This window comes from Schistocerca piceifrons, chromosome 3 (genome assembly GCF_021461385.2).
Source record: "Schistocerca piceifrons isolate TAMUIC-IGC-003096 chromosome 3, iqSchPice1.1, whole genome shotgun sequence".
In the NCBI taxonomy this organism is placed as follows: Eukaryota; Metazoa; Arthropoda; class Insecta; order Orthoptera; family Acrididae; genus Schistocerca; species Schistocerca piceifrons.
In genome coordinates, this window is record NC_060140.1 from 955,760,090 (window position 1) to 955,773,305 (window position 13,216).

A 13,216-nucleotide genomic window follows, 5' to 3' on the forward strand; every position below is an offset into this window, starting at 1 on the left:
CAATTTACAGTGGCCTCGTCCTATTAACGATTTTCTTGGCGTCGTAATTATATTTTTATAGGGCTAAAAACCATGCCACGATTATATTATCACGAAATGGAGCGTCCGAGGACCGTCAATACTGACTTTCAGCTCCTATGGCCTCAAAATTCCAAAAATATGAGCCACAATCATCCGCTACTGCTAGCGAGGTGTTAACCACAGCACTGCTCAGCCCAGAATTCTTACCTTTCTCAAAGGACGAGTTGCCAACGAGTTGCCACTTGAGCGCCAACCACACCTTTTCCACTCTGCCAAGCTACTTCCGCAGCTGCGAGGCTTCCCCTCATCTTTTACATTCAACGCAGCGTTCGCTAACAATGGACCAAGACAATTAACGTACACCGTATAACAATTATTCCAGTAGTTATTTAAATTCACAAGCATAATTTAAACAGCATCGTTCAAAAGTTCATATAAACGACATATGTATACATAGTCAAAGAATTTCCATGACAGATACAACATTCTACATAAGCAGTACTACCAATTCATAAACACTCATGCTCATAAATTAAGGATAATTGCAGAATGTGGTGCCACACAACGTGGCACTACAAAAAACTGGCACTAATAGCATAGGCACATAGGGAACACACACGACACAGATCTGTAAGTCCACGGTATTGGTGATAAGTTGAGAAAACCGTCCCGAAACATGTGCTACAAAACACCACTTTTTCCTGCGCATGCACCCCGACATCAATATGTGATATGACGATCATGCACACGTAAACAGGCCGCGCAACGGGTTGGCATACTCTGGATCAGGTGGTCGAACAGCTGCTGGGGTACAGAATCCCATTCTTGTACCAGCGCCTGTCGGAGATACTCAAGCGTCGTAGGGGTTTGAAGACGAGCAGCGATACGTCGACCGAGAGCATCCCATACGTGCTCGAAGGGGTTTAGGTCTGGAGAACAGGCAGGCCACTCCATTCGCTTGATAACTTCTGTTTCAAGGTATTCCTCCACGATGGCAGCTCGGTGGGGCCGTGCGATATCACCCATCAGGAGAAAGGTGGGACACACTGTACCCCTGAAAAGGCGGACATACTGCTGCAAAATGACGTCCCAATACGCCTCATCTGTTACAGTTCCTCTGTCAAAGACATGCAGGGGTGTAGGTGCACCAATCATAATCCCACCGCACACCATCAAAGCACGACCTCCATACAGATCCCTTTCAAGGACATTAAGGGATTGGTATCTGGTTAGTGGTTCACGCCAGATGAAAACCTGGCTAGAATCACTGTTCAGACTATACCTGGACTCGTCCGTGAACATAACCTGGGACCACTGTTCCAGTGACCATGTACTGTGTTCTTGACACCAGGCTTTACGGGCTCTCCTGTGACCAGGGGTCAGTGGTATGCACCTTGCAGGTCTCCTGGTGAATACACCGTGTCTGTTCAGTCGTCTGTAGACTGTGTGTCTGGAGAGAACTGTTCCAGCCGGCCGAAGTGGCCGTGCGGTTAAAGGCGCTGCAGTCTGGAACCGCAAGACCGCTACGGTCGCAGGTTCGAATCCTGCCTCGGGCATGGATGTTTGTGATATCCTTAGGATAGTTAGGTTTAACTAGTTCTAAGTTCTAGGGGACTAATGACCACAGCAGTTGAGTCCCATAGTGCTCAGAGCCATTTGAACCATTTTTGAAGAACTGTTCCAGCGGCTGTGGTAAGGTCCCGAGCAAGGCTACCTACAGTACTCCGTGGCCGTCTGCGGGCACTGATGGTGAGATATCGGTCTTCTTGTGGTGTTATACACTGTGGACTTCCCGTACTGTAGCGCCTGGACACGTTTCCTGTCTGCTGGAATCGTTGCCGTAATCTTGAGGTCAAACTTTGTGGCACACGGAGGGCCCGTGCTACGACCTACTGTGTTCGACCAGCCTCCAGTCGCCCTGGTATTCTACCACTCATAACGTCATCAATGTGTGTTCTTTGAACCACTTTCAACAGACAGTCACCATCAGCACGTCTGAAAACGTCTGCACACTTACTCGCTGCACCGTACTCTGACATACACCAACACACCTCTGCATATGTGGACTGCTGCCAGCGGCACCTGTCAAATGCACCGCATGGTCATACCCCGAGGTGATTTAAACCCGCAAACCGCCCATCAGAGCGTTGTTACACCATGTATCAGCATTATCCTTTATGTATAAGCATGAGTGTAGAAATATCGAGACAGATACAAAAGAAGGTCGAAAATAGGTGTTACAACTGATCTTTTATCCCTTGTGTAAGCGATACTAGCGCCGTCTGCGTGTGTACATATAGTTGTCCCGTGACCTTTGCCTCTTCTCTGTGATCTATAGGCAGATGTCAGTAACAATGTATCTTTCTGTTACGATACCGTTATACCGCAGGGAACGGGGCGGAAGATGTCTGCTGTGCGGCCGCGGCAGCAGCTGAGAAGGCGGGGAACGCATCCCGGTCGTGGAGTGAGTCACGGACGTCCAAGGTCAGGGAGACGCGGCGCCCACGTGGGTGGGCGTGGGAGGCGGCTGCCTCTGCCAAGGCCCGCGCGTCCTCGAGAAGAGGCGAGCGACCGGCTGACCCAGAAGCTCCTGAGGGCTCGCCGGCCGCTGCAGCTGTTTACGTCGGTATCCCGTACGGCTGGTGAACGGAACCGCTGCGCTCTGCAGTGCACACTTACGTAACGCGCCGTTCGCGCGAATGCGCGTCACAGGCCTTCACTCAGAGTTGTGCGCCGATACACCGGGAGTACGTAATAGACACGGAAAAACTCGTTATCTTCGGGAACCGGATTTTTGTGACTCGTTCATTTTTACACGTCCACTATTCTCTTTTCCGTCTAATTATGTATTACTGCAAGCCTGTCTCAGATTTTAATTTATTTCCATATTATCAATCTTATTATTATTGTGCAGTATCCTGCCTTGTGGCAGATCCGTGTCCTCATTCGGAGAATTTCTGACGCAATTTTGCCTGTGTTCAGCTGCTTCCTTCAGTTTCTTGTATCTCTTTCCATCTTTCATGTCATCCAGATGTTGAATTCTTCTCCTTTCTCTTCCTGTAGTTCCTTTGGTCTTCCCTTCGATGTTGTCAGGTGTGAGACCCTCGTGCCTAAGTATGTGTCCGATCCCGTTGACCTTTCTCTGAACAGAGAATAGTTTTCTTCTCACCTACTCTTTTCAGTACATCGTTTTTTGTCAACATCTCCGATGCTACTCCAGGCAGGTGTAAAATGAATGTGCGCAACGGAAGATACTCTACTCGAAAATCAAGATTTGGGCCTGACTTCCTACCCCCTCTAGCAGATCTTAGGAGGCCGGCCGGAGTGGCCGTGCGGTTCTAGGCGCTACAATCTGGAGCCGAGCGACCGCTACGGTCGCAGGTTCGAATCCTACCTCGGGCATGGATGTGTGTGGTGTCCATAGGTTAGTTAGATTTAAATAGTTCTAAGTTCTAGGCGACTGATGACCTCAGAAGTTAAGTCGCATAGTGCTCAAAGCCAAGATCTTAGGATCTCTTAATTGTGACATTATTTCCTCCTTCTTGCACTTTAACATATAAATTACAACCTAAACATAAATGAATGATTAAGGGAACTGGTAACTATGAAATGATAAAATGTTGTTTCTGCTTATACATTAATGTTGATTAAAACCTCTTTGTATTATAAATGTTTATATTTCCTAAGTAATATTACTCATCAATTGCCCAAAGCTGCCCCTGTTTATGGCTACGCGATCTTATATAAACAACGCGAGATGACTGACTTCATCTACGTACCAAACGCTAGAACACACTACTTTCAAAGGTAAAAAAAAAAAAAGCAAAAAAAATTGTTCAAATGGCTCTGAGCACTATGGGACTTAACATCTTAGGTCATCAGTCCCCTAGACCCTAGAACTACTTAAACCTAAGTAACCTAAGGACATCACACACATTCATGCCCGAGGAAGCATTCGAACCTGCGACCGTAGCGGTCGCGCGGTTCCAAACCGTAGCGCCTAGAACCGCTCCGCCACTCTCGCCGGCTTGAAGGGTCATCTACAGTGCTGTGCAACCTCAGTGAAAATAAAACTTACGTCATCACAGCTGTTTAGCCTTATAGCCCTAATGAGCCGAAGCAATTAGCAATATCACCGAATGTACTGCGTCCCGTGCGTCGGAGTGATGGTTCTTGTACACGTCTCCGACAATGGAAGAACTCCAGCCAAAAAATAAACTCTTTCAAACACTAGGCCGGCAGAAGGCGGTCCTCTGACTAGTATACTCTAATACTGTCTTCTCCTGTCTATGTTCTACAGACGAGGAACGCAAAGACGGAATTCAGATAACGCCTCTACTTGAATATAGAAAGAAGAAGTGCTCTCAATCACTGAACGCTGCGTACTGAACGACGACTCCCTACCCGGAGGCGAAGTCCAGAATTGTATAAGTTAGCAACGGTACGGTGCCTAACCGTTCTAACTATAAAATCTCCTCAGAGCAAAGACAGCAAGTTCGTCTGTACCAACAAAACCTGATACTGAGCGACCGTCAAACACGGGCGCTCAAAACGGAAGACCTAACTGTCTCCACCGCTGGCTTCCCAGCAAAGCTCGGCTCCCCTCCCTCGTAACTGCAGAAGGCGAATCATATTCTCGAAACCACGGAATGTTCTTCCCCTCTACAGATTCTTCCGAATGCCGACCAACCGTATTTTAGTCTTTTGTCGTTCTGCACGGAAAGTTTGCAAGGAAATACCTATATCCGTTAAGTAGGAATTCATATAACGGTACGCTTTTCAGAGTAAAAATCCTCAGAAATAACCCAGCCTGCGTGATTTCCGAGGGTAACGCTTCCTCGTTCCTTTCTGCTGCGTCCAAGATTTACAAAGTTTCCAAAGTATTATCCGGTTATCCTTTCGGCCCTGCTACCGACCACCCGGCCGCCGCTGTATTGTGCTTCAGCGCTCAGGTGCCCCGACCGTCCGTCTTGGGCTCCTTCCTGTGTTAAGCTGGACCAACACAACTGTGCGGGCTTTCCCCCCCAGGGCTTGAGTTACGCGTGCCGTTTCATTTCCACTGGCGTTCCAACCTCTACTAGTATAGGGAATCATTCATTACGCCGTTTTGATGATAAAGACACTCCGTCATCTTTCATGCAATAAGCGTTAACATCTATTTACAAGGTGTACGTGACAATATCAGTCTTCTTTAAATATTCATATGTACGATGTACAACCTATCGAATAATGCCTAACTCCGGTTGTAAATCACGGCAAAGTATGTAGATGAGTGCCTGTAAGGTGCGAAATTATACCCATCTTACAACCAGATCTATCCACTTGATCTTCCCTGTTCTTCCCCAGCATCAAATTTTAAAACTTACCAGCTATTTTTTCCTCCATTTTCTCCCATGGTCCACGTCTCTGCTCCGTAGAGTGGAAGACTCCAGATGTGTCCACTTCACCAGTTTCTTCCGTAATTCCAAGCTCAACTTTCTGGCCAGCAGAGTCCTGTTCTTATCGAATGCCGTTTGTGCAGTAAGCATCTGTCATCAGCAAGCTTCCCAAGTATGTGAACTGCATCACATTCTGCAGTTTTCGATTGTGTTCAGTTATCCTTACACCTTCACCCGTTTTGAAATACGAATCACTTTTGATTTCTCGATATTGATTTCCATGCCATATTTCCTTCCAGTTTCCACCAACCGGTTCATCGTGTGTTGCGGTTGTATTTGATTTTTGGTATGCACTACCAGGTCATCCGCTTACTTGATGATGTTGATGAGTCGTTTTCCTATCCTTAAGGCCGGCCGCGGTGGTCTAGCGGTTCTGGCGCTGCAGTCCGGAACCACGGGACTGCTACGGTCGCAGGTTCGAATCCTGCCTCGGGCATGGGTGTGTGTAATGTCCTTAGGTTAGTCAGGTTTAAGTAGTTCTAAGTTCTAGGGGACTTATGACCTAAGATGTTGAGTCCCATAGTGCTCAGAGCCTATCCTTAAGTTTACGCATCCTTTCAAAGCCTCTTCTGAGATCATCAGTCCCCTAGAACTTAGAACTACTTAAACCTAACTATCCTAAGGACATCACACACATCCATGCCCAAGGCAGGATTCGAACCTGGAAATGTAGCGGTCGCGCTGTTCCAGACTGTAGTGCCTAGAACCGCTCGGTCACTCCAGCAGGCTCCTCTTTCCAGGCTGGTTTCTCTGTAGGTCAGTATCAACTTTACTCTTTGTCCAGGGTACAAGTTGAGCGTTAGCCTCTGGTCTCTCTAGTTGACTGCTGTATCCTTGAGGATGTTCATCAATTTTGTCCAGTTGACTCTGTCGAAAGCCTTCTGCCATTCTACAGAGAAGCAGAAACCTCTTTACTAACAGCCAAATAAATATAAAAATAAAGTATTTCCTTTAAAAAGTGGTAATTCAGTATTTATTAACTCTTCCATTTTTTAATACACAGCCTGAGAAAAAAGTGTAGTGTCCAGAAGACATGGCCGCACATCAATGTACCTTGGTACACGTACCCACCATTAGGGAGTATACAAATGATTACAGCCGCAATTCTCTGTGGCAGGTAGTACGGTCACCAGGGTGTGCTAGTGTTGTGCGTGTTTGTTGTTGTTACCAAACTTGGTAGGAGATATAAGGGGCGTTAACAGCGTTAGATGTTGACCGACCACCAACAATGATGCACACTCGTGTGAGACATGTTTATCATCACACGGCCGAGTTTGAATGGGGCCTGGTTGTGGGACTCCTTTCTCCCGGATGGTGGACTCGGGCAGTATCCATACCAGTGGAGCATTTGGATATGACACTGGCCCCATGCAGGACTACAGGAGAATGTGGGGGCAGGCCTACCGTCGCCAAAGCTGTGGTCAGCCACGTGTGACCGTAAAGGAGGATCGCTGTATTGTTCGACAGCACATCGTAACCACTTCACATGTGCAGCTGCCACCACAGAACAAGCAATGGACTCCCTGCAACATTCCGTTCAAGCCGAGCGACCGCTCAGAGACCAGCGGCAGGTCATATGCATAGGCTGCCATTACAATAAGGTGTTTGGAATGGTACCGTGACTGGGAACCATTGGCTGCTGATGAATGGTGTCGCACTAAGTTCAGCGATGAATTGTGGTCGTCACTAGAACCCCGAATGGCCATCGTCGCCGAGTATGGCGGCCACATGGATGGAGGTCCTATTCTTCCAACATTTTGGACAGGCACACGTATGACTACAGCTCACAGCTGGTAGTGATCGAGGCAAGTCTGATGTCACAACGGTACGGAACGGACATCCTGAATCCTCACGTGTTTTCTTCTCACACCACACTCTCGTGGTGCCATTTTTCAACAGGACAACGCTCGTCCACACATGGCACGTGTTTCTATGAGCAGTGAGCGTGATGTTGTTCACCCGTGGCCACCAATACCCCAGATCTGTCCTCTTCAGTTCCACTATCTGTGATATGAAGGCTCGCTTGCAATGTTCTGGGCCAGCCTAACTCAGGAGAGGATACGTCACACCATTTCCAACACGATCAGTGCTTGCATTCAGGTCAGAAGTGGTGCAACATCATATTGATAAATGCCCTCCTGCTGCAAAGTTCTTTGCAAAATTGTCTTGATTTCGTGATCAGTGAAATAACATCACTTTTCCTTTCAACTAATGATTTTTATTTCGTACCCTCCTCCCCTTCTGGGTGTTTCAGTTTTTTTTCTCAGGCATTATAAATAAAAGTAGAAAAAATTGTTATCAGTGCGATTTGAACCAGAAACCTGAATTATCTAACTGTGTCTTACTGTTTCAGGAAATTCATTTACAGTCACTGACCTTCAGATCCTATAGGTATGAAGGAAACTGAACACAGAAGAGCAGTCTGTAACTTCCTCTTATTGGATAAATGTCGTGTACACACCAAACCCAAATGGTGTGACGTAACTGGTTAGTCACGTATCGCTAAGTGATGATAAATACTGTAAATTCATTGCTGTTATTTTCTGAGTGGGTGAAGAGAGCTTTTGAAGTCAGGAATATGAGTTTGTTACATTCCCCATTGCCGTAACGTGGTGAGAAACGCCAGCCACGTGCTTTATAACCGCCTCACACCGAGTAAGGTTCGCCATAACTTTGCTTGATGGCGCGCTTGACTTCCGGCTAGCAAGTGGGGGTGACCGCCTACCTCACGCTCTGAACTTGCGATTCGGCGTGGAAGCTAGTTAGCTGGCTTGACTCCGTGAACGAAAAGGCGTGCGAGCTGCGAAACTATTCGATAAAAATAACTGATAATTGCGCATAGCTTAATCCGTCCGCTTCATGAAGAACTGCCTATCGTTTCGTTAATGGTCATTGTTACTAGGGTATTTCAGGATTGATGGAACTACTGCAAGAATTTTGGAAAGTTTGGATTGGAAAACAGGGCTCGCTATTAATTTGCGTTTTGTGCATATTATGTTAAACGCTGCTGTGTATGAGATGTAGTTAACATATTAAATTGTTTTCTTCTAATTGAAAGAATATTGCTATCTAACAGCAACCTCAACAAAATGGGCTGTATGTTACGTGCTTTGTCCCATACTTTCACACCAGCGAAAAAACCAGAACGACATACTCACAAAATTCATCATATCTCATAAACTGTTTCAGATATCGAAATAAAATTTTGGTAAATGATAGTACGCAAAGGGAAAAGTATTTTTCTATATGATTAAAATGTGAAACTTCCACATCAAGCGAATACAGATTTGTAACAGTGAAATAATATATTTAAGTGGCGTCGATAGCTGGTGAAATGAGAATTGCTGCAGGTTTAGAACAATATAAGCGAAGAAACTGTAAAACTGGGTTCTTTTGAAAGTCAGCCTTACGCAAACACAATTAATTTATTTTTATATTTACACAGACATGTTTCGACACCTATGTGTCATCTTCTGCGGGTCAAATTTTTATTTCTGTAAAGTACAATATCACATTTATAATAATTTAACTGCAGTAGAGCTAAGAATTACAATACGTGCAATTTGCTTTTTTCTGTTTAGACACTCACCTCAAAATTAAATCGCCAACTGAACTGTATTAATATACACCTGTTTTAGCGCATTTTTTTTTTTTTTTTTTTTTTTTTTTTTTTTTTTTTTTTTTACAGCATCATCTGCAAACTAGCCATGAAGAAAATTATTGCGTATTTGTGAAGAACTGGTTCGAGGGTGGAGTTTATGTACTTTTCTGTACTTCCATTTTTTCGTCCTGTTTCCTGTCTCTGGTTGGCGTCTCGATCAACTGATATTTAGTGCATTGTTTTCACTCAGTTTTTCACTGCTTCACCTCAAATTCACTTTCACAAAATGAGGCGAAATGTGATCTGAGCAGACACTCAGTGAGAGGTGTTATGCTATTGTCACTGCTCACTTTTTCCCATTGGTCTTGTGTTTGTTGTGGCGCTAATTTTGAATGTTTTGTCGGAACTGGTGAGATGTGATGTGGCTGCTGGGAGAGGGCAGAGAATGGGCATGTTCGTAAACTACTGACTTGCGTTTCCTTCAGTTGGTGTTTCATGATTCTGTCGCACTTTCGACTGCATTAGCACGTTAGTGAGATGAATATTTTAAACTCTGCTGTGTTTTACCGAAAGGCAGACTTTAAGGTGGCAAGTAAGGAACTGAATTATTATTCAAATGACTGGTAACTTTTTTCTGAAGAAAAATAAAGGGAATAAGAAGTTTGGCGAAAATAAGTCGCTACTTCTATCGAAATTTCAACGGAATCCTATACCCCAGCGTGTTTATAATAATGAATGACATGGAATGAAACTGGAAAACAAAATTTATTTTTGCAGCTCAACGACGTGGGAAATACGAGAAGATATAAATGTGCAGAATCGTGCCACTACCCGTCAAAGTGTAAAGAGATTACCAATGTCTCTGACAAACTACAAAATGCTTGTGCGAAAAAGTACACTCTCTCATTCTATATAAAGATACGACGGAAAAATGCCATACAATATACTGTTAATGGCCAACGGCTTTGACGCAGTGGTGACACCGTTTCCCGTCAGATCACCGAAGTTAAGCGCTGTCGGGCTGGGCTACCACTTGGATGGGTGACCGTCCGGTCTGCCGATCGCTGTTGGCACTTGTGAGGAAACTTGAGGAGACACTTGACTGAGAAGTAGCGGCTCCTGTCGCGTATGATTCGCGGGAAGAACGACTGTCTGAAAGCCTCCGTACGCGCTCGAATCTCTAATTTTACATTCGTGATCTCCTCGAGAGGTATAAGTAGGGGGAAGCAATATATTCGATACCTCATCCAGAAACGCACCCTCTCGAAACCTGGCGAGTAAGCTACACCGCGATGCAGAGCGCCTCTCTTGCAGAGTATGCCACTTGAGTTTGCTAAACATCTCCGTAACGCTATCACGGTTACCAAATAACCCAGTGACGAAACGCGCCGCTCTTCTTTGGATCTTCTCTATCTCCTCCGTCAACCCGATCTGGTACGGATCCCACACTGATGAGCAATACTCAAGTATAGGTCGAACGAGTGTTTTGTAAGCCACCTCCTTTGTTGATGGACTACATTTTCTAAGCACTCTCCCAATGAATCTCAACCTGGCACCCGCCTTACCAACAATTAATTTTATATGATCATTCCGCTTCAAATCGTTCCGCACGCATACTCCCAGATATTTTACAGAAGCAACTGCTACCAGTGTTTGTTCCGCTATCATATAATCATACAATAAAGGATCCTTCTTTCTATGTATTCGCAATACATTACATTTGTCTATGTTAAGGGTCAGTTGCCACTCCCTGCACCAAGTGCCTATCCGCTGCAGATCTTCCTGCATTTCGCTACAATTTTCTAATGCTGCAACTTCTCTGTATACTACAGCATCATCCGCGAAAAGCCGCATGGAACTTCCGACACTATCTACTAGGTCATTTATATATATTGTGAAAAGCAATGGTCCCATAACACTCCCCTGTGGCACGCCAGAAGTTACTTTAACGTCTGTAGACGTCTCTCCATTCAGGACAACATGCTGTGTTCTGTTTGCTAAAAACTCTTCAATCCAGCCACACAGATGGTCTGATATTCCGTAGGCTCTTACTTTGTTTATCAGGCGACAGTGCGGAACTGTATCGAGCGCCTTCCGGAAGTCAAGAAAAATAGCATCTACCTGGGAGCCTGTATCTAATATTTTCTGGGTCTCATGAACAAATAAAGCGAGTTCGGTCTCACACGATCGCTGTTTCCGGAATCCATGTTGATTGCTACAGAGTAGATTCTGGGTTTCCAAAAACGACATGATACTCGAGAAAAAAACATGTTCTAAAATTCTACAACAGATCGACGTCAGAGATATAGGTCTATAGTTTTGCGCATCTGCTCGACGACCCTTCTTGAAGACTGGAACTACCTGTGCTCTTTTCCAATCATTTGGAACCTTCCGTTCCTCTAGAGACTTGCGGTACACGGCTGTTAGAACGGGGGGCAAGTTCTTTCGCGTACTCTGTGTAGAATCGAATTGGTATCCCGTCAGGTCCAGTGGACTTTCCTCTGTTGAGTGATTCCAGTTGCTTTTCTATTCCTTGGACACTTATTTCGATGTCAGCCATTTTTTCGTTTGTGCGAGGATTTAGAGAAGGAACTGCAGTGCGGTCTTCCTCTGTGAAACAGCTTTGGAAAAAGGTGTTTAGTATTTCAGCTTTACGCGTGTCATCCTCTGTTTCAATGCCATCATCATCCCGGAGTGTCTGGATATGCTGTTTCGAGCCACTTACTGATTTAACGTAAGACCAGAACTCCCTAGGATTTTCTGTCAAGTCGTTACATAGAATTTTACTTTCGAATTCAATGAACGCTTCACGCATAGCCCTCCTTACGCTAACTTTGACATCGTTTAGCTTCTGTTTGTCTGAGAGGTTTTGGCTGCGTTTAAACTTGGAATGGAGATCTCTTTGCTTTCGCAGTAGTTTCCTAACTTTGTTGTTGAACCACGGTGGGTTTTTCCCGTCCCTCACAGTTTTACTCGGCACGTACCTGTCTAAAACGCATTTTACGATTGCCTTGAACTTTTTCAATAAACACTCAACATTGTCAGTGTCGGAACAGAAATTTTCGTTTTGATCTGTTAGGTAGTCTGAAATCTGCCTCCTATTACTCTTGCTAAACAGATAAACCTTCCTCCCTTTTTTTATATTCCTATTTACTTCCATATTCAGGGATGCTGCAACGGCCTTGTGATCACTGATTCCCTGTTTTGCACTTACAGAGTCGAAAAGTTCGGGTCTGTTTGTTATCAGTAGGTCCAAGATGTTATCTCCACGAGTCGGTTCTCTGTTTAATTGCTCGAGGTAATTTTCGGATAGTGCACTCAGTACAATGTCACTCGATGCTCTGTCCCTACCACCCGTCCTAAACATTTGAGTGTCCCAGTCTATGTCTGGTAAGTTGAAATCTCCACCTAAGACTATAACATGCTGAGAAAATTTATGTGAAATGTATTCCAAATTTTCTCTCAGTTGTTCTGCCACTAATGCTGCTGAGTCGGGAGGTCGGTAAAAGGAGCCAACTATTAACCTAGCTCGGTTGTTGAGTGTAAAGAAACTATTTGGTAAGAAAAAAGGATTCTCGGACTAGGAAACCACTACAAGAAATCTTAAAGTTTGCAGTGAAAAATGGAGGTCAGCAAATTACAATTAATTTTTCACCAAGAATAGCCATTTTCATTAATTATTCACTTATCTTTCCCTCAGTTGCTAGTTTAATAATAGTTTCATGCTTCTGTCGCAATTTCAACTGCATTAGAATGTTAGTGAGCGTTATGGAGATGTTTAGCAAACTCAAGTGGCAGACTCTGCAAGAAAGGCGCTCTGCATCGCGGTGTAGCTTGCTCGCCAGGTTTCGAGAGGGTGCGTTTCTGGATGAGATATCGAATATATTGCTTCTCCCTACTTATACCTCCCGAGGAGATCACGAATGTAAAATTAGAGAGATTCGAGCGCGTACGGAGGCTTTCAGACAGTCGTTCTTCCCGCGAACCATACGCGACTGGAACAGAAAAGGGAGGTAATGACCGTGGCACGTAAATTGCCCTCTGCCACACACCGTTGGGTGGCTTGCGGAGTATAAATCTAGATGTAAACTGACAACGGCCGGGAGTGCAGTGTGCTGACCACATACCACTTCGTATTTGCATCCAGTCATGTCAT